This window comes from Miscanthus floridulus, chromosome 12, assembly GCF_019320115.1.
Source record: "Miscanthus floridulus cultivar M001 chromosome 12, ASM1932011v1, whole genome shotgun sequence".
Taxonomy (NCBI): domain Eukaryota; kingdom Viridiplantae; phylum Streptophyta; class Magnoliopsida; order Poales; family Poaceae; genus Miscanthus; species Miscanthus floridulus.
This window is the reverse complement of record NC_089591.1, coordinates 10,229,817-10,256,972: the sequence shown is the minus strand read 5'-3', so window position 1 is coordinate 10,256,972 and position 27,156 is coordinate 10,229,817. Positions and strand designations below refer to the sequence as shown.

Genomic DNA, 27,156 nt, shown 5'->3' with positions numbered 1-27,156 from the left:
ATTCCGATCGGCTGTCATTGTTAGGCTGGGGCTATGGTTGTTTCCTATTTTAGCTATAGTAGAAGGTTGTTGACTGTGTGGTGTGCAGCCACAGTTGTAGACAAAAGTAGCTGCAGTGAGCACAGCAATATTCCTTGACGTTTAATTTCATCCGTCAATGAAATTATTAGACACCAAGGATATTTCACTTTCTCATAGTGACACAAGAAGTACACGGTGGAGCAAAAGGTTTGTATGGGCCAGCCAGAACGGGAAACTCTAGTATGGCGCTGGGCTTTAATAATCAGGCCCATAAGACGAAGCGTGCGCAGGCTCCAAAGGACGCAGCAAGAATTGCTGCACAGAATCCTCTAAAAAAATACTCTCGGTCGACTAGCAAATTAAAGCGAGCCAAAGCTAAAATGAGAGAGCTCACAAACGTTGTACGATTATCTAATAATAATATAGACACAATACGTCAATACCCACTTTATTCAGCATGTATAATACACAAATCAGAAAATATGTTCTTCAGATAACGACTGCCTCAGGAAATCAAGCCGCCAAACGTCTAGTCTTTCTTGGGGTGAAGATCAGCATAATCACCAGGGCCATAGATTCCGAATAATTCCTCAAGAAAGCCCTTCTTTCTTCTTGGATCGCATCCCATATCCCGGCACAGCTGATCATTGTACCAGATGTGAAGGAGTCCAATACAGGACCTGCGAAAGTACCTACCAGCGTATCTTTTCATGCACTTCTCCCATTCAAGGATATCCTTCTGCATTGCAGTAACGTTTGGCAACCTGAAGCCACCGTCCATGAAATGGGCCAGCCACTTGGCTCGGAGCTCTGAGGTGTACAGGTTTGCAATGCTCTCTGAATAACCGAGAACCGCAAGCTGCGGTATCTTAGGGTGTATGCACTCCCTGTGGATTGCATTGCATGGGGTGCACATCAATGAAGTGGTTAATGATATCGAGAATTCGATTAAGCCCATAATAGTTGCAATTATGTACACATAACTTACCTGTAGAGAGGCACAGTTGTGCATGTTGATCCAGCTGCAATACTCTGGAAATATTCTGAGGTGAACATATCCTTGATCTTCTGATCGCCTCTGAATCCGGTTCCGTAGATCACTATATCGCTCTTTATCGGCGATAATTCTTCACCTTCCACAACAACACCTTCCTTGCAAAAGGTAAACGTCTTTGATTTCTTTAGAACTATGCTGCCTTCTTCCAACCTCTTATAAAATCCATTTGGTTCGATCGCAACCAAACACGTAGCTAGTGCTTTGAAACAGGCTGTGGTCAGGCACCATCTCGTACTTCTTCATTGGGATGGAGTAGTAGCTCTCAGCAAACTTTGAAAATAGCCGTCTCTGCAAAACATATCAATACGTGATGCTTACTATTTGAATAAATGAATCTATCCTCTTCTTAACACAAAATGTGTAAGTTCTACGAAGAATAACAGAATGGATTGTTACCAATGGAGCCAGCAGGGTGGCCAAGAGCCAAAGGAGAAAGCCTTCACCTGGCTTGTGAATCAGTAGCTCTGCAAAGCGATTTAGGTATAGCAGCGATATGTGGACTCCCCAAGCATAGTAATCCGGTATGATCCAATGCTTTGTTCGGACCACCATTGTACATGGATGATCAGTGCCTACCGATCAGAAAACGAACTGTCAACAACATAACTATTAATCTCCCGTTTTATGCAATTGACAATTGCTAAAAGCTACTCCCTCCGTTCTAAATTATAAGTCACTTTGACCTTTTTGGTACATCGAATTTTCCATGTATGTACTTATAATTTGGAACAGAGGGAGTAGCTAAAAAGGCTGGACATTCTTATAGGATAAAAAAGGTCCGAAAGGATTCAATATGCATGGTCGAATATCTATGATTTCTTGACCGAAGTATAATGAGGAGCACTTTTCGTACCATTTATTTCAGCGCATTCAGCAGCAATGTCAATTGCTGATTTCAGGTATCCAACAACAGTCACACGCTTGCCTTTGATCATCTCGGTTTTCTTGGTGGCCATCTTAGCGTAGTCCATGGAGTGGATGACCTGCCCATCAAATGCTTCTGGACCTTTGCCAGGAGGGAATGTAGGTGTGTTCGGTACACCACTGAACCCCCCAATACAGAGAATTACAAAGTCTGCCTTGTGTGTCTGCAGCAGAAGAAAAAAATTCTGAATTGCAGCAATGATCTTTTTCTTTGAAGAAAAACTTCTATTACAGTTTTTACTTATATAACTCATGTAGTAATTACCTATGGTGAGATAGGTCCGAAATTGCTGGGTATACAACATAGCCCACGGTGGAACCTGGTCGTTGACTTGCCCACGGTTGATTCCTCTAGTTTCTCGGCCTGGTGGTGCAACACCATCCAAGCAGTGCCAAAAGATACGAGGAAAGGTTTGAACTCTCTCATCATAATTGTGGCCTGGGAGGTTTGGAAGCACAGCAACTTCTACACGTTTGAAGGAGTACGTACGTCCAAACATCCAGATACTACTCCAAACAGTGGCGAATGAGAGCTCCTCGTGGTGTATGGCTGGGGCCTCAAAGCTCCAGGAGCTCCTCACTAGGTCGCTTGTGCTGGACACTTGGGCGCCATGGCTACCGCACTACGTAAAAAACGATTTTTAGCAACGGTTCGATTTTTTTAGAGGCGGCTGGTGATGGAGCCGCTCCTACAGTGACGTGCTCGGATGCACAGACACCAGCCACCCCTACAAATGAAACAGCAGGGGCGGCTGGTGTTACGAGCCGCCCCTACAAATAGAGTCTGATTTGTAGAGGCGGCTCAATCACCAGCCGCCCCTGGAAATGGCCCCGTATTTATAGCTCCGATTTGTAGGGGCGACTCAATCACCAGCCGCCCCTACAAATGCCCCCCATATAAAACAGATGCAGCACATTCTTTCTCCTCGGATCACTCACTCCAACCCGTGAAAGAAAGGTGGGGAGGCCTTAGCCACCTCTCAAAAATTACTCTACTAAGGGGTGAAGGTTTTGGTCTCAAATCCTTTGATAGAGAGGTTGTAGAAGGTAAGAAAATGCTATTCCATACTTTTCTTTTTGAAGTTTTAATGGTTGGTTAGTGAGTACTTAGAGTTTTATTTTTCTTTCTCTTCTATGGTGCTTGAGCTATTTATGAAGCAAATTAGACCCAACTTTTAAATGTACTAGGGTAAATTAGGGAGGGGAACAAGATCATACCCTTATTTGGTCCATGTTTCTTGATTTTAGTGAACAATTAGTTAGTTTTATGGATGTTTCATGTGCATGTGGATCTAGATCTAGGGTTTGGTTTTTTTATTAATTTCGTTTTTGTAAATTTATGTTTGATCAAATTGGACTAGGGTTTGTATGAAAGATATTGGGTAAAGTATAATTGTTGCTAATTGTTGTCTTTGAAATTATTTATTGTAATCAATAAATATGTATTTTAATTATTTATGGATAAATGGGCCGTTAATTAATTTTCTTTTACCATGGTGTGTTTATATGCTTCATGTAATTATATTAGATTTATATTCATATATATCTGAAGTATATACAATTATTCTCAAGTAATTATTAATTTGTTTTATTTTTATATATATCTGAATAAGTAGTCCTTTAATGTTTGTTTTGTTGTTGTTGTAAAAGATGGAGTACAGGAACTCTTGGATGTATGGTTCGTTAAGGTTCAAGGCAGGTTTCCGTGAAGAGGTGGATAAATTTATTGAAGCCGCAAAGAAGCATGCAACGACATTGAAAGAGAATAAAGATATAATTATTTGCCCATGTAAAGATTGCAAGAATCGTATGGCATAGACAGATATGACTATCATCAGATCACATTTGATTATGCGAGAATTTGTTGAGGACTACACAGTGTGGATTCATCATGGTGAAACGGTTATTGTTAACGACGAGGATGAGGAGGAATACGACGACAAAACCATAAAATTCCTGTCCCAATATTCAGCAGAGCTTGATGCACGAATGGACTTCGAGTTTGGCAATGAACAAGGTGGTGATGCTGGTGGTTGGGATGGTAACGACGAAGGTGGTGCCAATAATGATGGTGGAGCACATGTCAGGGATGAAGATGATTTGGAGGACATGATTCAAGCCCTTGGACCAGAGATTTTACTAAATAGCCCGAAAGGTCTAGAAAATTTGAAAAGGGTGACAAAAGCATCAAAGGAGACTGTGTATGATGTTGAAAAGGGTTGTCCGACACATTGGACATTGCTACATTTTGTGCTTGAGCTGCTCATCCTGAAGGCTAAGTACGGTTGGTCAGACTGTAGTTTCAATGATCTATTGCATCTTCTGTCATGGGTGCTGCCACAACCAAACTCAGTTCCCACCAACACATACCAAGCGAAGAAGGTCATAAGTCTATTGACAATGGGGGTTGAAAAAATCCATGCATGTCCCCACCACTGTATACTTTTTTATAGCAAAACGTTCAAGTCACTGGATAAATGTCCCTGGTGTGGGGCCAGTCGGTACAAGAACAATGACCTTTACGGTGGGGACGAACCCTCCATAGGAAAAAAGAGGAATAAGAAGGGTACCAAAAAGGTGGTACAAGAATCTCAGCCCCCAGAGGACACTCCAATAGGCAACGATGCAAAGCAGAGAAGAATTCCTGCCCTGGTAATGTGGTACCTACCAGTGATCGACCGCTTGAGACGTATCTTCCTAAACCCTAAAGAAGCCGCACTCATGACATGGTGGGATGATGAGCGCAAGGTGGATGATGATAAGATTGCACACCCGGCTGATTGTAGTCGGTGGCAAAGGTTTGATGAGAAGCACAAAGAATTCAGCGATGACCCAAGGAATGTACGGTTTGGCTTGAGCACCGATGGAATGAATCCCTTCAATGAGAGGATGAGCGACCACGGTACATGGCCAGTGATCTTGACCATGTACAACATCCCAACATGGCTGTGTCAAAAGAGAAAGTACATTCTCCTCACTATTCTTATTTCTGGCCCTAAACAACCAGGCATTGATATAGAAATGTTCCTCGAGCCCTTGATGCAAGAAATAGAGAGGCTATGGAGGCATGGGGAGCAGATGTATGATGCGTTCCGAAAGAAGGACTTCATATGTAGAGCAATAATATTTGTTACTACCAATAATTACCCCGCGCTGTTTGCTTTGTCTGGACAGATCAAAGGGAAGATGGGATGCTTGGTTTGCTTGGATGGTACTATATGGTGTACCTGGATGCATCCAAGAAGATAGTTTACCTAAGGAACCGACGCTTCTTAAAGACAAGTCACAAATACCACAGCAAATTGTTCTTTAGATTTTATGACAACGCCCCGGAGATTGATCCCCCTCCGGAGAGATGTCATAACGGAGAACACGTGTACAGAATGGTGAAAAACATATGCGTCGTCTATGGAAAGAAGAATTCGGATGGGACGAACAGAGATAGAAGCACACCTCCTGTCGAAGGCGTACCTTTCAAGAAACAATCGATCTTTTTTCAGTATCTGCCTTATTGGCCAGACTTGGAGGTCCCCCATACCATTGATGCTATGCACGTGCAGAAGAATGTCTTTGAGAGTCTCATTGCTACCTTGATGGACACAGGCAAGTCAAAGGATGGTCTAAAAGCACGGAAAGACATGGTGTAGCTAAACGTGATGCCACAGCTTCACCCGGTACCCGAGGCTAATGGAAAATACACTCTGCCTACGGCGTGCTTCAACCTAACACCAGACGAGAAGAGAGCTATATGCACTTTCTTGAGAGGGATCAAAGTCCCGACTGGGTTTTCAGCAAATGTGAAGAAGCTAGTGTCGATGAAGGACTTGTCAATAACACACTGCAAGGCTCACGATTGCCATGTGATGCTGACAGTATTTCTACCTATTGCAATCAGGGCTATAAAGCCAGAGTTCTTGAAAATGTCCATCACCTGCATGTGCTACTTCTTTTCGAAGATCTCATAGAAGACGATTGGCAAGGAAGAGCTGAGTGACCTACATGAATTTGTGGTGGACACACAAAACCAACTGGAGATGTGTTTACCTCTTGCTTTTTTTGATATAATGCCACATCTCATGATTCACATGGTTCATCAAATACAAGCGCTTGGCCCTTGCTACTTGCATGAAATGTGGTCCTATGAGCGGTTCATGTCGGTTCTAAGTCGATACGTGCATAATCGAGCATACCCAGAGGGCTCCATGATAGAGGGTTACAGTACTGAAGAAGTCATCGAGTGCTGTCAAGAGTACCTAAAAGTACAGAAAGGGATTGGTAAACTCGATTCTCGTCACAAGGGTAGGCTGGCTGTGAAGGACACCAGTGGTAGAAAAGTGTTCATCGACCATGATTACAAAGAAGTGAGTCAAGCACATTACAGTGTCTTGCAGAGTACACAACTGATGCAACCATACATTGATGAGCACTTGGCTATCATTATGGCAGAGAGAAATGGTCGTTCAGATGATTGGGTCATGAAATAGCACAAGCAACGACTAACTACATGGTTGAAGGACCAAAACATACCGCCTGGAGAAATCATAGACTCTATTACCATCAGTAGGTTGGCGGAGGGGCCATCGAGACAAGTGACATCTTGGAATGCTTATGACATCAATGGGTATACGTACTATACCCACGCAAAGGATAGTAAATATGTGAACCAAAACAGCGGCGTTCGAATAGAGGCTCTCGGTGGATTAGGGCGAAAGATCCAATACTTTGGCATCATTGAAGAGATATGGGAACTTGACTATAGAAGGGATATAACGGTGGCCCTGTTTCGATGCCGCTGGATCAAACAACACCAACTGAACAAGATCGGATTAAGAGTCATGGACCTCTAGAATCTAGGCTACCAAGATGACCCTTGGGTGCTCGCTTCACGTGTCGCACAAGTTTTCTATATGTCTGACCCACAAAGTAACCTTCCCCCGAAGAAGAAGACAAAGCACGTGGTTGCCTCCGGGAAACAACACATTATTGGAGTTGATGGCGTGGACGATGTTGAAGCTTACAATAACTACGATGAGATGCCGCTATTCACAGACTTTCCTAAGAAGATCAGTGTTGTGGAAAAGAACCTCCCCAAAGACATGTTGCCATGGGAACAAAAAGGTGTCAAGGGAAAAGTCGTTACAGCGGGCTAGCTAGTTGTTTAACGTGGAGTGTTTATGTAAATGTGTGTTTGTAAGACTTCATTTATGGATGCGTGTGAGACTATATATTTATGTACATGTGTAAGACTACATATTTTTGTATGTGTGTGAGACTACATTTATGCATGTGTGTGAGACTACCCTTTGCAACATCTAGATGACTCTATTTGAACATCCACTCTATTACTACTAAAACTTTATGAAATCACTTAACACTTTATGAAATGAAGAAATGACCAAAATAACAGTAGGAGATCTTGATGAGTTATACAACTCTTATATTCATCACCTTTACAGCTGAAATCATTTAGTGTTTGAAAATCAGCTGAAATCATTTAGTTCGAACGAGATTTTCAACCACTAAATAATTTCAGCTGAAAAAGTGATGAATACTAAAGTTGTATAACTCATCAAGATCTACAACTTTTATTTTGATCATTTCTTTATCTGACAAAGTGATAGTAAACATTATTCACAAATCAACATGTTTCTCGTATAGTTCATGAAACTATGAGTCATATGTGAATTTATGAACAATGTTTCCTAATACTTTGTCACATGAAGAAGTGACCAAAATAAAAGTTGTAGATAGTGACGAGTTCAACAACTTTTATGTTCATGACTTTTATTGTTGAAATCATTTAAGGTTTCAAAATCTTGTTTGAAGTTGCCATTTAGTGAAATTCAAAATTTCAACTATTCAAATTTGGTTAAATGAAAATATGATCAAAATAAAAGTTGTACATATTGATGAGTTCTACAACTTTGGTATTCATGAGTTTTTCATCTGAAATCATTTACTCTTTCAAAATATTGTTTCAAGTTGAAATTGTTTGAATTTCAAATTTTGAGTCGTTCAAACAAAGTCACATGACAAGATGACCAAAATAAAAGTTGTACATGTCGATGAGTTATACAACTTTTATGTTTACAACATTTTTATTTTATTTCATTTAATGTCATAAAATTGTAGTCGAAGTTTTAAAATTCAAATTTTTAATTTTTGTTTTTTTCTGTTTTCTATATTGTTTTGAGTACAATTGTTTATATATATTTCTTCATATATAGAATAATACAAAATATTATATTTGTGCATATACATAATTTTTTATATTACTTTGTGTTTTTATGATATAAAAAAATATAGAATTTATAATTTAAAAAATAGAAAATATTTGTAGGGGCGGTTTGATCAAGAACCGCCCCTACTAATGCATTTGTAGGGGTGGCTGTATCAGGATGCGCCCCTAGAAATAGTCGAGTATAAATAGGAGGGCGCACAGGAGAAAACCAGTTGGGCGCTATCTTCTTCCACCGACGCCGTCAGGCTGCCCAGTTTTTGCCCTGCGCCCCGCCGCTGCCGCCTCCCGATGCCCGGTCCTCTCCCGTCGCTTGGGCCCCCTCTCCGCACCCCCGGCCTCTCCCGACGCTCGTGCTCTCCCTCGCGTGCAGCGTCGCCTGCTCGCCCTCTCACCTCGCACGGTAAGCCATGGTGGCTAGGGTTTGAGCGGCACCCCTCTCCTACTCGTGCGCCTCCTATCTCCGCTCGCTCCGTCTCTAGATCTCTAATTCGTCTTCCTCACAGAGCACTACGGTGGGGGCTAGGGTTTGAACGCCACCGGTCGCTGCTCCCTACGTCTCCAAGCCATCAGTTACGACCCTCACCATGCCACCACCGCCGCCGCTCTCATCCCGGCCAGTTGGCCCGCATGTGTGGTATGTAAGTCACAGGCTGGACGCGTCCTCATCTATTTTTGTTGTTAGATAGATCTGCTATATATATGCATGGATGAATGGTGGTGGTTCCTGCACACGGTGTGCCTGATTGTGTAAATTGGTTAAATCAGTGTAAATACATGCAATGGCCTTGCTAGTTTTGGACAGAGTTTTGACTGTTAGGTTCAGAGAAATTTCTAGGAACTTGTCCTGGCAGCCTATGTGAGGTGTACAACCAAATTTGTAGGTTTTGGTGGCTATGTGATATGCTTATCTCAATCGCTTTATTCACTGGCTTGCGTAAATTAGCAATATCACGCCATAGCAGTGATACTTTTGGGAAGAGTTTTTTTTGGGGTAAGGTTTATTATAGAGAAAACTCAAGTAGCATGCGAGGGCGACCCATGTGCCCATAGATTTTAATATCGAGCAGTTAAAAACCCAACATATTTTTTGAACACAGAAAAATATAGAATTCCTAATTATATATGCCCAATTAAACCTAATATTCTTGTTGCTTCATAGTGATAGTGATGTGGTGATCTGAAATGGCCTGTGATTTGCTGGGGCCTCCAAGGGGAGCCACATGTGCCGCCCTTGTGTGCTGGGTTAGCTGTTCATCGTATCACTTTAGTTTTTCATCAATTCATCGCTAATAAGTGCGTGGGGGCTTTACATCTACCAGAGCTACCTGGGATACAACCATATCCAGCTTGATCCTCGGTGACCACCTGATGATGCGCTCTTATCACATGAACTGGTCCATCTTGGACCATTGGTTCTTTTTATGTTTGCAGTGAGATATTTCTAGCCCCCGGTTCGAAAGGGAAAGCTAGCTAAGGGCCATCATGCATAATTCAACTTGTTAATCTTGGGTGTCCTCATTGAAATTAGCTGGTCATTAACAATACTAAGCGGTTGTGTTGTTTGCTTGTAGCTGCTCATCTAGAAGCAGTTACAATATCTGGTACTAGTATTATGCAAAGTACTATTTTATGAGCAGCAAGCTGGTGTGCATTATTCGATGAACTGTACTGCAATAATCGGATTGCCTAATTTCCATATCTAACCAACTAAATTATGAATTTGTGAGAAAAAACCAAGTAACCAAGCATTTATTTGGGCCATTTCATCGGTACTGTCAGCTGGCTTAGTCCCAAAAATTTGATTAGGATTGAATTTGTACATGTTAATTACTAATCCCCACAACCACACTCACTCGCACATCCCTATTTAGTCTCCTGTTTGTGAAAGTTGACTTTGTACTAATCTGGAATCTTGGCTGGCCGGCTGGGCCTGCCGACTGGCAGAGGCCGGTAGTGGTGTGGTGCTGCTGGTGCAGCTAATACAAACACCTCTTGCCTGTCCTGGTGTGAATTCATACAGCATGCAGCTAGCAATTGCTGGCTTGGCACGCTTCATATAACAGCTACTTTTACTTTTTGGTCATCCCCAGCTGGTTTGAGTTCATTTGATATTTGATTTAAGTGACGCCGAATCATTATAAATTGTTATTGTGAACCCATCTTTGTTTCTGGAACCTTTACTTTGTGATCTGTCTGTCACTCTATCTTGTGTGCTGGCAACAACAGCTGGTGCAGTGGTGCATGATGTGGTGGTTGATTTTTTCTCACTTTTGCATCTGTATCTTTTTGCCAATAATTAGGACACTGAATTATGCAAATTGGTTTACTTGTACAACTGGCCATGCTTGTACAATTGGATGCCCCAATTTGGATCCACCGCTGCTCCACTCTGCTTGCTGCTCAAAATTGAAACAGGCTTTCAATTGTAGAAGTTGTTAATGCTTATCTTGGACATGATGATGGCTATTTCGATTTTTACACGCTGAGCAAAGTGCCTAGAGTAATAGGAACTATACATGATGTTCATGTCCATTTTGATTCACACTGAGCAAAGTGCCTTAGGTCAATGATGTTAAATTTTTAGGCGCAGGAGGAGCACCCTTAGGTGCGGCAGCCGCACCTTACTTACGATTGTCGTCTGCAATTGTTGCTAGCTAATAATCAGTACACCCCCTCAGTGCATCCTCCCTATCTAATTAGCACTATTTCCTAATGGTATCTGTGGACTGATTAGTAGCTTTGATGAGAACTTGGGTTATTAATTGAGACCTAAGGCACTTTGCAATGATGTTTCTATACATTCTTAATAGTATTATTTCCCATATGTGAACTGTTGGTACTCGTTTACTGCCATTTGAAATAGCTCATTAGCTCATTAATCCTAGCTGTTCTGGTCCCAGATACATATAGAGCTGTCCATTTTTGGGAGATATAATTTTTTTGATGTCACTGTCAGGTTTTCACCGTGTGCTATATAGTTCTGCAATTTTTTGTATTTCTACCATGTTAACATCAAAACTAGCTCCTCTAGTGCCTTAACCTGAAGCCATGCCCAATAGCCAGGCTTCCTCTGAAATTTCTCTGAGAGTCAATGCACTATATGGGGTTCCTGTTATGCTGGTACTATGCATTATTTGCTGAAAAAAACTTATGTCACTGGGATTCAGCAGAATGTGGTTTTGAATGTGAGTGCCTGTTCTAACAATATTGCCTTTTGTCATGATTTGTCCTTTTGAGTTTTAGTGTGGCTTGTACAGTTGATGATTACACTCTGACCATGTTCAGTGATTTTTTTTTGGTGTTGGGCAATGGTCTTACATACTAAAGTGTTTGAAAAATAAGTTGCAATAATGATTATAGATATGTTAATCCATTACAGTTCATCTTTATCGGTCAGTTTACACTCTGATGCTCTTCTTTCATTGTATGCTTGCAGCCTTGCACTTGTTTGTTTAATTAGTGGGACTTCGATTCATCTACTTTCATTTTTTTGGGAATAAATATCTGCTGAGTAGAAATAATCCTTGCATTTATATTCTTCTTCTTACATTGTCATTTGTCAGTATTATGATGATCCTCAAGTTTTAGTAAAAATTAAAAATACACTATTGTGGTCGGTGGCTACTAATCTTCTCTGTACTTGCTGTCTTCTCTGTACTCCTCTTCTACTACTACTGTCTACTACTTCTGATTGTTCGATCTGCTTATCAGGTTTGGAAGATATTAAGCATATGATGTTCTTACATTGTCATGTAGCTTTTTCTGGGAAGCAGCACCTGCTTTTTTTTGCCAAATCTCCCCTCTCCTCTATTTGTTGCCACCTTTCCTATCCTCTATGTTTTGGAAGCAGCACCTGCTTTTTTTGCCAAATCTTCGCTCTCTTCTCCTCTCCTTTGTTTTGCCAATGATGAAATTGTCCAAGTCTATACATTATATGGAATATGAGCTAATGATCAAGAATTTGTGAGGAACTTGGCATCATTAGCAGCCGCCCCTACATTACCTTCTCCTCTCTTCTTTGTTATGATGCCTTGATGCTCCAAGTTCAAGATCAGATGATGATTGACATGTTTCTGAGGCCTCTACCACTTCTACTTCTCATTTTTTTTATATTGTTATTTTATAGGACTACTTTGGTTTATAGACCTTTTTGATTTCTTATACCTTCTCGCGTACCTAAAGCACACTTTCTTGCATCTATTAGAACAAAGCGCGAAACAATATCGCGGACACCAGACAGTGCAGCTCAATACCCTGAGCATGATGAGCAGCCAACCCTTGAGGAGCAAGCACTAGAGGACTAGCTTACTCAGGAACAGTTCAATAAGGAGGTAGAAAAGGATCTAGAAGTGATGCTTACTCAGGAGCAGTGTGACGAGGAGGAAGGCCCTGAAGGAGAGGCTGCTGAAGGCGAAGAAAAAAAGGACGATGATGATGATGACTCAGAAGAGGGATATGTAAGTCCCGAGGATCCTTTCCCACGTGAAGCCAGAAGGAGGCCAACGGAGAAAGATTTGGACAAGGACTTTGACCTGAACAAGGAGGTAGGGAAAAAGGCTTAGCTTGTAAATTTTGCTAAAGCTTTGGCTGTGTTACCTCTGCTAACACTTTGACCTGTCATATATACAGGTCCCTCCTAAAACTCGGAAAAGACGACGTCGATGTCCGCGACATCTCGCTGGACAAGACGGAGTAGAGGAAAGGAGAGCAGAGGCAATAGCCACAGAGACGGATCACGATGCCTCTGCTCCACAACCTAAAGACACAACCACGACTACCAAGCCTAAGAGGAAACGAGGGGATAGAAAAGGAAATCTATATCCAGATAAGGCATGCTATGTGATAACGAAGGTCGGGCTAGCAGGGGAGGTCCTTGAGCTGAAGGAATTAAGAGGATGATTCCGTAATGCGATCGGGGCCCTAGTAAGAGATAAATTGAACCCAGCAATCCCTAACTAGAAAGAGGTACTAGAGAACAAAAAGAATGAACTATGGGATAGGCACCTGAGGGTCAATTTTAGATTTCCGGAGGGTAAGCACGAACTGGTAAAAAAATGCTTTCAGGATGATGGGAAAGGTATTCCGACGTTGGAGGTCGGAGCTCAACATGAAGTATATCCAAAAGAGGTTAACTCCCTTCAACGAGTTTGGCAAAATAACTCCTAGTCAATGGGAGGAGCTCGTGGCTCAGAAGACTTCACCAGAGGCATTGGATCTCAGTGCCCGTAACACCGAGCTAGCGAAGAGGAACAAACACCGCCATCATCTAGGCCCCGGTGGCTACTATACCAAGGAAGAGCAGTTTAGGAAGATGGACGAAGAGGTCGCAGCTGCTAGGACTATCGATGTGACGAATCTAAAGGTACGCTCAAGGAACTGGATATATGCGAGGAGTACAGAATCATCCGGCAGTAATCTTAAGTTTGATAAGCTAGAGACCCAAGAGGCGGTATCAAGGATACTAAAATATGCTGAAGACAAGGAGAAGGGCTCCTTCAATCCTTCTAGAGAGAGGGATGAGCTTAGTGAAGGGACCGTGACGCCTAAGAGGGGGGGTGAATTAGGCAACTTAAAAGTTATAACTCTAAACTATGGCCTCTTTTTCTAACCCTAGCAAAACCTATGCAACTGATAACTATCTAGATGTGCAACAATGGTTTTGCTAGTGTGTTGCTATCTCTACTGCAAACGTAGTAAAGTAATCAATGTAAATACGGAAGCTAAAGAGCAAGGTAGAGATATGCAAACTCCCGTCGACGACTCCGGTATTTTTACCGAGGTATCGAGAAGCGTGCAAGCTTCCCCCTAGTCCTCGTTGGAGCCCCTCGCAAGGAATCTCTCGCAAGGGCCAAGCTCCTAGTCGGGTAACTCCGTGGATAGCCTCGGGCCTTCCCCACACACAAGTAGGTCTTCGACGTGCCTTTCGGCAAGCCTCTCCCGGATGCACCCTGCCGTCTTCACTATCAAGATTCCGGCCGAAACATCACAGGCCTTGTTCCCTCCAGTACACGGTGGCGGCCACACCACAAACACGGTTGGTGTGAGCTCACAAGAATTCAAGCCCCTCCGATGTACAACAATGGTGCTCGCAAGCACCGAGTGGAAAGAGGTATGCAAACCTCACTAAACACTAGGCCTAAACCTAGAGCAAGCGCATAAGCGGTGGTCTTAATCAACCTAACCACTTCGCAAAGCACCTACGCTAATCACCTGCTGAATCACTAAGCACTATGCAAGTGGAGATCACTAAAATGGTGTATCAACACCCTTGGTATGTTTCCTCAGTTACACTCTACTCAAATGGCTGGTTGGGGGTTGTATTTATAAGCCCCACTGAGAAAGTAGCCGTTGGGGTCGAATTCCCGTGAAACTGCTACTGACCAGAAGCTGAATCATCCTGACCGGACGCGTCCGGTCGTCCTGACCGTTGAGCCGGCAATATACTGATCGGACGCTGGCCAGCATCCGGTCGCCTGCCATCGGACGCGTCCGGTCATAGATTTGCCGCTCTAGAACCTTACTGTACTCGATCGGACGCTGTTGTCCTACGTCCAGTCGGTTGCCGCCAGCATCCGGTCCAGTGTCTGGTCGCCTGTTTGCCGAGCGTCCAGTCGCTTGTCCAGCGTCCGGTCACCTCAATGAGCTCGTTTCTTTGCGATCTTGTGTATGGCTTGGTTCCAATCTTCGTGCTTGGACTTTGCTTGATATCTTAGGTATTCTCTTGTGCTTCTAAGGTCTTTCTTAAGGTGTTGATCATCGGATCACCACGTTGCCTTCGTCCAAGTCACGTCTTGCACCCTATTGAACTACAAAATAAACACTTGCAAATTCATTAGTCTAATTTGGTTGTATTGGTCATCAAACACCAAAATCCAAAGTAAATGGGCCAAGGGTCCATTTTTCTTACAATCTCCCCCTTTTTGGTGATTGATGACAACACGACCAAAGCAAGCAAATGATAAGAATTTGGAGATTAAAAAACTACCTACTTGCTAGGATGCAATGAAAAGGGGCAAGGTTATATGATACTAATTGACATATACTAATAAAAACTTTACTTAAAAGCTTGTCTTGCCCTTGCAAATGTCCCCATGTGATATTTGGATTAAAGCCTAACTTTCTAAAAAAAATTCTCCCATTACTTAGACTAATCCATAATTCACTTTCCTCCCTTTCTCGGACTATTACTACTTGTAACTAAATGCTTGTCTTTGGTCCTTCAAATTCTCCCCCTTTGACATCAAACACCCAAAAAGGAATACATTAGTAGCACAAGGGAGGGTCAAACTTTGTGAACCAAATGAAGGATTTGATTAGCATGGAATAGGTCACAAAACTTGACTATCGCATTATATAGACTAAGCTCCCCCTAAATTCATGCATACATATGATAAAAAGCAAAGCATATGCATAATTAGCAATTTATTGCACAAGAGAGGTTAATCTATATAATGCATGAAGAAAACAAATAAATATCAAAGTGAGATCAACATGGTGATATCGGTTGAAATACCATATGTGAAAATCAATTTGATTTCTACCAATTGAAGTATAATGCTTTCCTCCGGGGACTCCATTTTCCTTGCAATGAGACTACTACACACAAGATAAGCTTAAAAAGGTGTTAGTCTCAAAGCATCCAACTTGTAGATTAAGCTCCCCCTAAATTTGTACACACAAGTGTTGAATACTTGTAAAATTTGTGCACATTGATTTAAGTATCAAAATACCACTTGAAAGATGATATTTGGGAGAGATTATCTACAATTTGGACTTTGGCACATATTAGATAACTAATTGTAAAACAAGCTATGTGCCTTGCTTCTAAACAATTTTAAACCATGTAGGTTTGCTCTAAGGGTTGTTAATGAAACTGAGCAAGCCTACCATATGATATACCTATTTAATGCATGACAAAAGATTTTAAGCATGTAAATGCAAATATAGGCATGAAAGATAACTAGATGCTTTAAGAGTGTATCAATTGAAAAACAATACCAATTGAAATGAATACTAATTGAAAGTAATGACATCTAGTTACCTAGCATGGGAAGAGGAATTTGGGTCCATAGTATTCACTAACCTACTTGGCAATGACTTTGTCCATCATGATGCACCCCATGAAATGCACCCAAACTTTGCCAAGTCTCCAAATTCCCCAAAGTCCGATGGACTTCTCACTTCCCTTTTAGGATCCAAACCTTCTTGGTGCTCTTCATGTTTGAAATGATTTCCTTTGGCACCCAAAAGCATTTGACCCCATAGTTGTCTTGCTTGTTCACCTTGATGGCCACCACCTTGTCATTTTTCTTCTTCTTCAAGAGATAAGGTGTGGAGGCCTTCTTGTCCACCTTGTTGGTGTAGGTGTTGAAGAGCTTGCTTGTTTGCATTTTCTCCTTCTTCTTTGCTCCTCCCTCATTCTTCACCTTGCACTCATAGGACTTGTGACCTTCCTTGTGGCATACGTAACAAACAACGGTTTGTCCTTCATCAAGCTTCTTCACTCCCTTGACAGTGTTATCTTGATGAAGTTGGGTTTGCTTCACCTTGCCTTTCACTTGAATCAAGTCCTTGGTGAGGCGAGCTACTTCTTGCTTGAGTCACTCATTCTCCTTTGCAACCTCTTGTGTGCATGTATCTACAACAACTTTTTCAACACAAACTTGGTTGCACAAAGGTGAGTTTAAACATAAATCATTACAAGAAGTAGAGGCATCCTTTTTAGATATGTTAAAGATAGAACTTTTCTTTTTAGATGCCTTGGTGGGGGTTGTGCTAACGGCTTCAAGATTAGCAACTTTATTAGTTAGCTCATTACAATGTTTGCACATGGTTTCCATTTTAGCAAGCAAACTATTATATGCTTCTTGTGAGCTAGCTAACTTTTCTTTTAGTTTTTCATTTTTCTTTAAGAGTTGCTCATTATTGATTTTGCATGCATTTGTTGTTGCACTAGTCTCAAGTTTCTCAATTTTAGTAGATAGTTCAACATTGAGATTAGCAAAGTTCTCATATTGTTCAAGCAAGGTTTTATATGCTTTTTCTGAACTATCTAGCTTTTCTTTTAAACTTTTGAGCTTCTTATGTTGACTAGTGCACGCTTTAGCATAATTAAGATTTTCTTGCACAAGTTTATGATAAGAAGGCATATCATCATCACTATCACTCTCACTAGAGGAAGAGCTTTCGTTACCTCATGCCATAAGGCATACACGAGAAGAGCTTGATGATGAGTGCTTGCAGCCTCGCCTCTTGTGATGGGGTTCTTCTTCACTTTAAGAATCATCCCATGATCTTATTGATGTGAGGGCTTGGTTCTTGCATGCCTTCTTCTTTGTCTTGGGTGTGGGCTTATTTGGACAAACTTCCACAAAGTGCCCCAACTCGCCGCATCTATAGCATCCTCTCTTTCTTTGCTCATTTCTTTGATTTGTGAAAATGAAATCTTGAATTTGGATGGGTACACCCTTGACATTGAGCCTTTGGATCATCTTCTCCACCTTGTTGATCACTTTGATTGATTCTTCATCAAGATCGGAGGTGGAGGAGGAAGATTGATCATCATCACTTGATTCTTGTTCATCATCATCATCATCGTCATCTTCTTCTTCACTTGAGGAGCTTGAGCTTGAGCTTGACTCAACTTTCTTGCCCTTCATCTTTTTCTTCTCGCTACAAGCGAGAGCTTTGCCTTTGCTTGATGAAGATGCTTCTCCTTGACCCATCTTACGTGACATTTCAAATGTCACTAGCTTGCTAATGACAATGCCTGGGGTCATGGTGCTCAAGTTCTCCATGTTGTGAAGGATGGTGATGATGCTTGCAATTTCTTTTGTGGTAGAATGGAGATGATCTTCCTCATGATGTCCATATCATCTAGCTTTAATAATCCTATTGAATGGAGCTCATAGATAATTAGATTCAATCGAGAATACATATCACAAACAAGCTCATCATCATTCATAACAAAGGAATCATAATTTTGCTTGGCTAGATAATGTTTTTGCTCACGGACATTACTTGTGCCGTCATGGAGCTCTTGGAGTTTTAACCAAATTTCATGTGCCGTATTTAAGGTGAACACTTGGTTAAACACATCCATGCTAAAAGATTCAAACAAGCAATTCTTAGCTCTAGCATTGAAATGCATTTCTTTTTCATCACTCTTTGTGGGCTTTTTGGGATTCTTAATGGGTTTCATCCCGTCATGAGTGACTCTCCATACACCTAAATCAACCGCCTCAAGGTGGCAAGCCATTCTTGCTTTATAGTAAAGGAAGTTAGTGCCATCAAATTGTGGAGGCCTAACGGTATCCATCCCAACCACTCTACAATAGCGTTGGCTCAACGGCGGTTAAGCCAAAGGTACAAATATGAGCCAACCAGCTCTAATACCAATTGAAGGGACCGTGACGCCTAAGAGGGGGGGGGGGTGAATTAGGCAACTTAAAAGTTCTAACACTAAACTATGGCCTCTTTTTCTAACCCTAGCAAAACCTATACAACTAATAACTATCTAGATGTGCAACTATGGTTTTGCTAGTGTGTTGCTATCTCTATCGCAAATGTAGTAAAGTAATCAATGTAAATGCAGAAGCTAAAGAGCAAGATAGAGATATGCAAACTCCCGTCGACGACTCCGGTATTTTTACCAAGGTATCGAGAAGCGCGCAAGCTTCCCCCTAGTCCTCGTTGGAGCCCCTCATAAGGAATCCCTCGCAAGGGCCAAGCTCCTGGTCGGGTAACTCCATGGATAGCCTCGGGCCTTCCCCACGCGTAAGTGGGTCTCCGACGTGCCTTTTGGCAAGCCTCTCTCGGATGCTCCCTGCCGTCTTCACTATCAAGCTTCTGGCCAAAACGCCTCAGGACTTGTTCCCTCCAGTACACGGTGGCGGCCACACCACAAACGCGGTTGGTGTGATCTCACAAGACTTCAAGCCCCTCTGATGTACAACAATGGTGCTCGCAAGCACCGAGTGGTAAGAGATATGCAAACCTCACTAAACACTAGGCCTAAACCTAGAGCAAGCGCATAAGTGGTGGTCTTAATCAACCGAAGTACTTCGCAAAGCACCTACGCTAATCACCTGATGAATCACTAAGCACTATGCAAGTGGAGATCACTAAAATGGTGTATCAACACCCTTGGTATGTTTCCTCAGCTCCACTCTACTCAAATGGCCGGTTGGAGGTTGTATTTATAAGCCCCACTGAGAAAGTAGCCGTTGGGGTCGAATTCCTACGAAATTGCTACTGACCGGACGCTGAATCGTCCTGACCGGACGCGTCCGGTTGTCCCGACCGTTGAGCCGGCAATATACTGATCGAACGCTGGCCAACATCCGGTCGCCTGCCACCGAACGCGTCCGGTCGTAGATTTGCTGCTCTGAAACCTTACTGTACTTGATCGGACGCTGCTGTCCTACGTCCGGTTGGTTGCCGCCAGCGTCCGGTCTAGTGTCCGGTCGCCTGTCTGCCGAGCATCTGGTCGCTTGTCTAGCGTCCGGTCACCTCAGTGAGCTCGTTTCTTCGCGATCTTACGTATGGCTTGGTTCCAATCTTCGTGCTTGGACTTTGCTTGATATCTTGGGTCTTCTCTTGTGCTTCTAAGGTATTTCTTAAGGTGTTGATCATCGAATCACCACGTCGCCTTCGTCCAAGTCACGTCTTGCACCCTATTGAACTACAAAATAAACACTTGCAAATTCATTAGTCCAATTTGGTTGTGTTGGTCATCAATCACTAAAATCCAAAGTAAATGGGCCAAGGGTCCATTTTCCTTACACTTAGCCTTGGCTTGGGAAACAAGGAGTACACAGGCCGCACCAGGGGGCTAGGGAAAAGGACGACCTGGAAGCAAGGATTCGAAGAGGACAGGCACATGTACAAGAAACATGGCCGAGACTGGGAGACTAGTCTTGAGCTCTAAGTGAAGGCTCTAGTTGCGAAGGCGCTGGAGGAGCAAGGACTGTCTACGGAGCCACGGATATTAGTGACGCCGCTGGGAGAACTGGCATTAGTTGGCAGCCCTCCGAAAGTTCCTAGCAGCCAAGGTTCCACTGCAGTCACAACCCCCGTCGATCGCATACGGGAACCAACTAGTTGCACCTTGGTGTTTCTCAGTGGCCGATAGAACACTATGATGGAGGTGGCAACGGGTGTGGCACATCCTCCTGGTGGCTTACACCATAATAATAAGATACCGCTGGACTACACTAGGGTCGAGGTGCATACCGTGAAGCCCGAGTTCATGCAGTGGAGGATAGACTATGCAACTCCTGAGGGGCTAGTGTTACTCGGAGATGTTATTGGGCAGTTCATCCTCTAGCACAAACGGGACATTATATTGACTGCTTCTTCGCTGCCTCCCCCTCTCCCAAATTTGGAGCGAGTTGTTGAGGTTGGGGAGATATTTTCACCGTCTCATGACCACCACGTACCTGAGATGCCACATTCTTCCCTGCCTCCTAGTGAGCATGTGCCTGATGAGATGCCACAACCTTCTCCAGCTCGTACCAAGCAAGTGCATGATGAGATGCGACATTCTTCTCAACAAGCACAGCCGATACATGAACAACGAGTGCCTCCTAAAGAAGGTGATGCACAAGAAGATGAGGACGTGCCTGAATGGGAACTTCGAAAGAAGATTCCAATCAACATAAGGCCAGTTTATGTTCTGATGAAAGACGTCTCGTCGATGTCTAAGTGGTATTCACATGACCAGTTCAAGCCTGAGAACCAAGTTAAACAAGTCCCATCACGGGGTTCTGAGGAGGCCGTAACTAGCAAACTCTACCAAATTGCAAAGCAGTATCCAAATGTTGATGACATCAAATGGTTAAAGGATTGCCTGAAAACATATGAAAGAGGCAAGCCCTTCATACCAAACCGGGATATCCAGCGCCTACCACTTGGAATGAGAAGGTTCCATGATTGGTACTTGCGTGTTCTCCCAACGAGCATAGATCTCATACAAGCATGCTTCCCCACCGGCACATTTGGAAGCCTAGCCGAGAAAATTGTCTTTGACTTCAATGACATGCACACATGCTTTCACCTGGGAGAAATGGAGATGAATCTAATTCGCACGTGGTACTTGTAAGTCCTTGTCCTCCCAATATGATATGAATGTAATCTTTGAATTTTGTTGTAACTAACCAACGCCGTGATTTGTAGAATGCAAGTGCACATTGTCAAACAAATGCCAAGTCTGAAAGGCGGGTATGTAGACCCTCAAGTTATAGCCCAACCAAATTTTAATTACCCTAAACAGTGGACACTGGATGCCAAAGAGCTAGCTGCTGCAAAGACTCTTTGGGAGAAAGAGCGCATCCGTACGGCGAAACTAAAGGAAGAGTCCCTTAAGGTTGCGGCATACATTGCTCTGGCTTTCAAAAATCTACAACAACACTCTACTATATGGCTACCATATAACTTCGAGTAAGTTCAACTATATACTGAAAGCTTTGTTCGATATATTTTATTCAATGCAAAAGAGCTTATTTAGTTCTATGATTAAATCCATGCAGCAACCACTAGATTTGTATAGCCGTCAATGTCGGAAGGAGCATGGCATGGGTCTTTGATTCAATAGATAAGGACCCAGCGACATATAAAGACTTCATATCGATTCTCAAGACGTATACATATCGACAATCCTCATTAGCTTATATGTTTGTATACATACTTGTAACGTTCACTTATGGATACTAACAAGTTGTATTTGCTAAAATAATTTAAACAGGGCATTTAGGTTCTATGTCACTAATCATCGAGGAAGGCATGATCTAGTAAGGAAGGAAAAGCTGGCTATAAAAATACTATGTGCGGTAAGTGTAACTTACTTCTTCAGTACTTGATTACATGGCTGTCAAAAGCATTACTTAACATTTTCATATGCAAAATACACAGTGCCCCAAGTAGAAGCCTGGGAGTGTACATTTTAGATACTATATATGTTCTATGATGAGTAACACCGGTGCCTACAGGAGACACCCCTTAAGGGTAAGTTTGAACATCTTTACCCGTAGTATAAAAACTTCGTACATGGTATGAAATACTAAACCGAAACTTGTTATCTTGTAGTGGAGAGAAGAGAAAGGAATAAAAAGAGACCTATACAAGGATGACCAACTCTTAGAGCTCGTCGACGATCTTTGCAACTTCATATTGGACCAGATTGTACACGTCAAAGGCACCTACCATAATCGAGAGTCTGACTTAGGTATAAATCCTCAGTACCAACACCTTCGTGAGACTCAAAGGCTAGCTCTAGGACGTTGATAATAATGTGTATGGAATTTGTATATTAAATGATGGATTATATATATCCTTACGAATTGGACTTGTAATTGTAGTTTATATAATACTATTGTGCTTGTAGTCGCGTTCGGAACGTTGGTCGCAGGGTGTTCGGCAACGCGAACGTAGTTCGGAACGTTGGTCGCGGGGCATTCGGCAACGCGAACGCTGGATGGAATACGCGAAAACAAACAGTTCTGGTCGGATTTGAATTGTAAATTTGATTTTTTTTTTGCGGAAAAATGTACTGTAGGAGCGGTACTAGATTGAATCGCCCCTACAAACAGGTATTATAGAGGCGGCTGGCACTACAGCCGCCCCTACAAATTGATTTGTAGGGGCAGCTAGTGATTGAGCCGCCCCTATAAATAGATTTGTAGGGGCGGCTGGTATTACGAACCGTCCCTACAAATCAATTTGTAGGGGCGGCTCAATCACCAACCGCCCCTACAAATCAATTTGCAGGGGCAGCCTGGGAACCGCCTCTACAAATGCATGATTTGTAGAGACGGTTCTGTAGGGACGGTTGGCCAGCCGTCCCTACAAAGGATTACCAGTCGCCCCTAAAAATGCTTTTTGTAGTAGTGCCGGTCATGTCTGTGATTTTTTGTTGGCAATTTTTGTTTTCTGTTCTGGTGGGTGTTTTGGGCTGCAGCTTGTGTGTCTCCTTTGCCTGTCCCTATCCGTGTCTCCGCATGCATGGACGGAATCCGTGCGTTTCTCTTCAAAGGTGGGCCCTCCTACAAAAAAAAACCGTGTGGGCCTAGCTTCTGAAGGACGGGGCGTGAATGAATAAATGATCTCCACGTGTACAGAGACACGGGGGTAGACACGTAAGGAGACATGCAAGTTGCAGCCGTGTGTTGGTGTGCAAGGATTCTGAAGGACGGGGCGTGAATGAATAAATGATCTCCACGTGTACAGAGACACGGGGGGAGACACGTAAGGAGACATGCAAGTTGCAGCCGTGTGTTGGTGTGCAAGGATTAGGGGGTCTCCCCTAAGCTTTGTATTTGCTCACTTGTTTCTTAATGAAATGACGCATAACTTTTCTGCGTAGTTTGAGAAAAAAAAAACTATACAACATAGCGTGAATTGTCTCCGTTGAGCCCAATTTAAAAAGATTCTAGTGGTAACTCTGCACTAACACTCTCCATTGCATTTAATTGTACCGTTATTACCGTCATTTCTACCATTCTGCTTATAAATATTAAGAACGAAAAAAATCAATGATGTTAGTCAATTCACAAAACTGTGCTGCTCTTGTTTCTGCCAGCATGAACTTTTATTTTGTTGTTTCATATTGGGCATGCCCGGTGCGTTGGGTTCCCAGTAAAAGCAGTTGCCGCTGGAAATTGTTTATAGGCCTGTGAAGATGTTGCATTTTCACAAGAAGCTGATGACTCAACTCAGTTGGGAAAAAAATCTAACTATAGTAGAAAGTTCTTGGCTTTTTCTGTCAACATAGGTGGGGCACACAAATTGAATAGGTGGTTTATTCACTGTAGCACACTGTAGCATTTCGTTTGTATTTGATAATAATTATCCAATCGCTGTAGCATTTCGTTTGTATTTGGTAATAATTATCCAATCGCTGACTAATTAGGCTCAAAACGTTCGTCTCGTAAAGTACAACAAAACTGTGTAATTAGTTTTTGATTTCGTCAACATTTAGTACTCCATGCATGTACCGTAAATTTGATGTGACGGGGAATCTTCTTTTTACATAGTGCAAAAGTTTAGATTTTGGAACGGACCAGCCCTGGCCGTTTGTGCTGGATGCTCTCTTTATCTAAAAAAACTATCGTATTTATACTCTCTGTCTCTAAAAAATAAATTCTGAGAGTTATTTTAAGTAAAAAATTTAAATTTAACTAAATTTATAGAAAAATAGTCTCTCTGTCTCTAAATAGATAGACTCCTAACAAATTTTAAAAAGGCTAGTATGACAGAGAAAAGACCATATTGTCCTTTATTAATTGGAGTAGTTGTACATTAGTCGATGATTGTTCTAGTAACACGCTAAGTAAAAAAACTCAAGACCACATTGGAGAATTTGAGGGCAGCGGTGGTGGAAAAGAGCGAGATGGTAGGAGGTGCAGTGAATAAATGCGAAGAGACTCCAAGAAAAATAGATGAGCTGGTGGATCGTTCAGCCTCTAAAAATAGATTTATTTATAGATAAATTCTTAGGTTAGAAATCTATCTATTCATATACAAAGAGAATAGAATAATATTTATGACATCAAATAAATAAATTATGAAGAATATATTACGTATTATATATAATGATATTAATTTGATACTATAAGTATTGTTGTTGTTGTTTTTTTTTAAATTTGTTCAAACTATAAAAATTGTCTCAGAACAACTGTAAATATTGATCTATAAAGGGACGAACGCAGTATGAATCTTGATCAGTTAATGCTTCCAACCTCTATCGTCGGTGCATCGAGCGTATGCCTGCCGCATTTGTGGACTACTTTTTTTCGGAGTACTGCACATGTCATTTTCGGTTGGAAAGGCGTCGGCACCAGAGCTCTTTTGTTTTTCTTTGATTTCACAAAGGATGACCACGAGCAATGGCAACATACTTTAATATGGGACTATACAGAGAATATATATATATATATATATATATATATATATATATATATATATAACTACTATCCTGTAGCTGGCTACAAAATAACTTATTATGTAGCCACTTTGAGTTACGATAATTACTATATTAATTTACTAAGTGGTTTATTATAACGTTACGGTAAATATCTCCATGTGTTATAGTAACCCAACTATCGTAAATATGTATTAACATTATCGTAAATTAGTGTATAAAATTATGGTAAATGGAGGTGGCTACAGAATAACTTATTTTGTAGCCGGCTACTGAATAGCCTCTCCCTATATATATATATATATATATATATATATATATATATATATATATATATAGTACATATAATCTTAATCCATTTGTCCTGAAATATAAAGTATTTAAATTATTTTTAAATAAAATAAGAAGTCTGACAAAAGACTATCTTTGTTCCTCACTCATTAGGACGGAAGGAGGTAGTTCATTTTTTATTTATTTTTAGTTCCGGACTGTTTGTTCGCCAAATTTAACATGAATCTCAATGTTCTCTATCAAAAGACAAGAGTGAGGGTGCTGATGATGAGAACCTAGAATACATCATATTTTGATATACAGCCTGTTCGTTTTGGCTGAAACGATCGTGGATTATTACTGCTGGCTGGTTTGGTGTGAGAGAAAAATACTATTCTAACTTATAATCCACGATCATTTAATGCCCAGCGATCAGGCTGATAAATTTCAAAATCACGATCATTAGATTTTAGGACACGAGTACATTGTTCCTATAGCTGTAGTAGCAAGATGTTAAAAGTTTGTTGGCCCGCTATCATGTAGCAGCACTGTTGGGGCACATGCATGGTTCCAGAAAATGTGATGAGGCTCGTGAATATTTGGCGTAGAATGTGTGTGGACACAAATTTTTTCAAGGGATATATCTTCTCCTTGGAAAGGCCTATAATCAGCTTTGAGCCAAATGATGATGACGACGCATGCTTACCTCAACGCGTCCCTCGGCGTCTGCCACCTTGAGGCGCCACTCGCCAGCGCCGCCGCCGGACCCGAACCCAAACGCCTCCCCATTCCCGCTCCACTCCCACGCGGCCACGTCGTCCTCTGCGACGCCGTGGTACTCCATCCCGAGCACACGGCGGCCGAAGCGGACGAGGCCCATCACGCCGAAACGGCGCGCGTAGGCGTCCAGGTAGGCCATGACCTGGCGGTGGCCCGGGAACACCTCGGTGACGTCGTCCAGCCACGGGAGGTCGGAGTACTGGTACATCGGCCGCGGCGTCTGCAGCGCCGTGCTGTCGGCCTCGAAGACGACCGGGCGGCAGCCGCGCTCCCGCCGCCAGGCCACTCACGCCGGCGCCGACGATGGCCACCCGCTTCCTCTCCGCGGTGACGACGGATTTGATTGGAGAGCGAGTGTGGCTGGTTCGTTGTAGTCGTCTCGGAAGCGAGGTGGTACACTACTCTCACTCAAGGCAGTGAGATGGGCTGCCCGTCGATAAGGTCGTGGCTCATCATCGTCCCTACAGTCTTCCCCAAATCCGACACCTTGCACTCTCGTACCGTTTGGTTGATTAGTTGCCTGTTCTTGGGTCTTAGCTAAGCTTCCGCTGGCCACCGTACGCACCTGGCCTGGCTCCCAGAGAACGGAAGGTGAATCCGTTTTTCTGGGGCCAGCGCTCCGTCTTCCATCCCCTCGCCTCCACGCGCGTGATGGAGACGCCCAGCGTGTTGAGGCCCGGGAACGTGGACACGGTGGCGCGCGTGGAGTCCCCTGCTCGTCCTCCTCGCTGCAGATTCGGCCATGGCGACGGGAAGCTCGGGGAGGAACCTACGGCTGCCCTCCTACGCTGCAGGGCATCTCCCGGCCGGCTACCTCCAGCCCTCCGCCACCGACCTCGCCGTGCTCGCGCCCACCCCCGCCACCGACCCGCCCGCCGGGTTTGCGTCCGCTGCCTCTTCCGTGGCGGAGGGCGCCAGCGCCTCGCCCGCGCCCCGCAACGGCCT

General features: G+C 42.8%; 1 pseudogene; it reads right to left on the bottom strand.

The window, feature by feature from the left end:
* Positions 1-470: 470 nt before the first annotated feature.
* Positions 471-26,841, bottom strand: LOC136495537 (probable flavin-containing monooxygenase 1; annotated as a pseudogene).
* Positions 26,842-27,156: the final 315 nt, after the last annotated feature.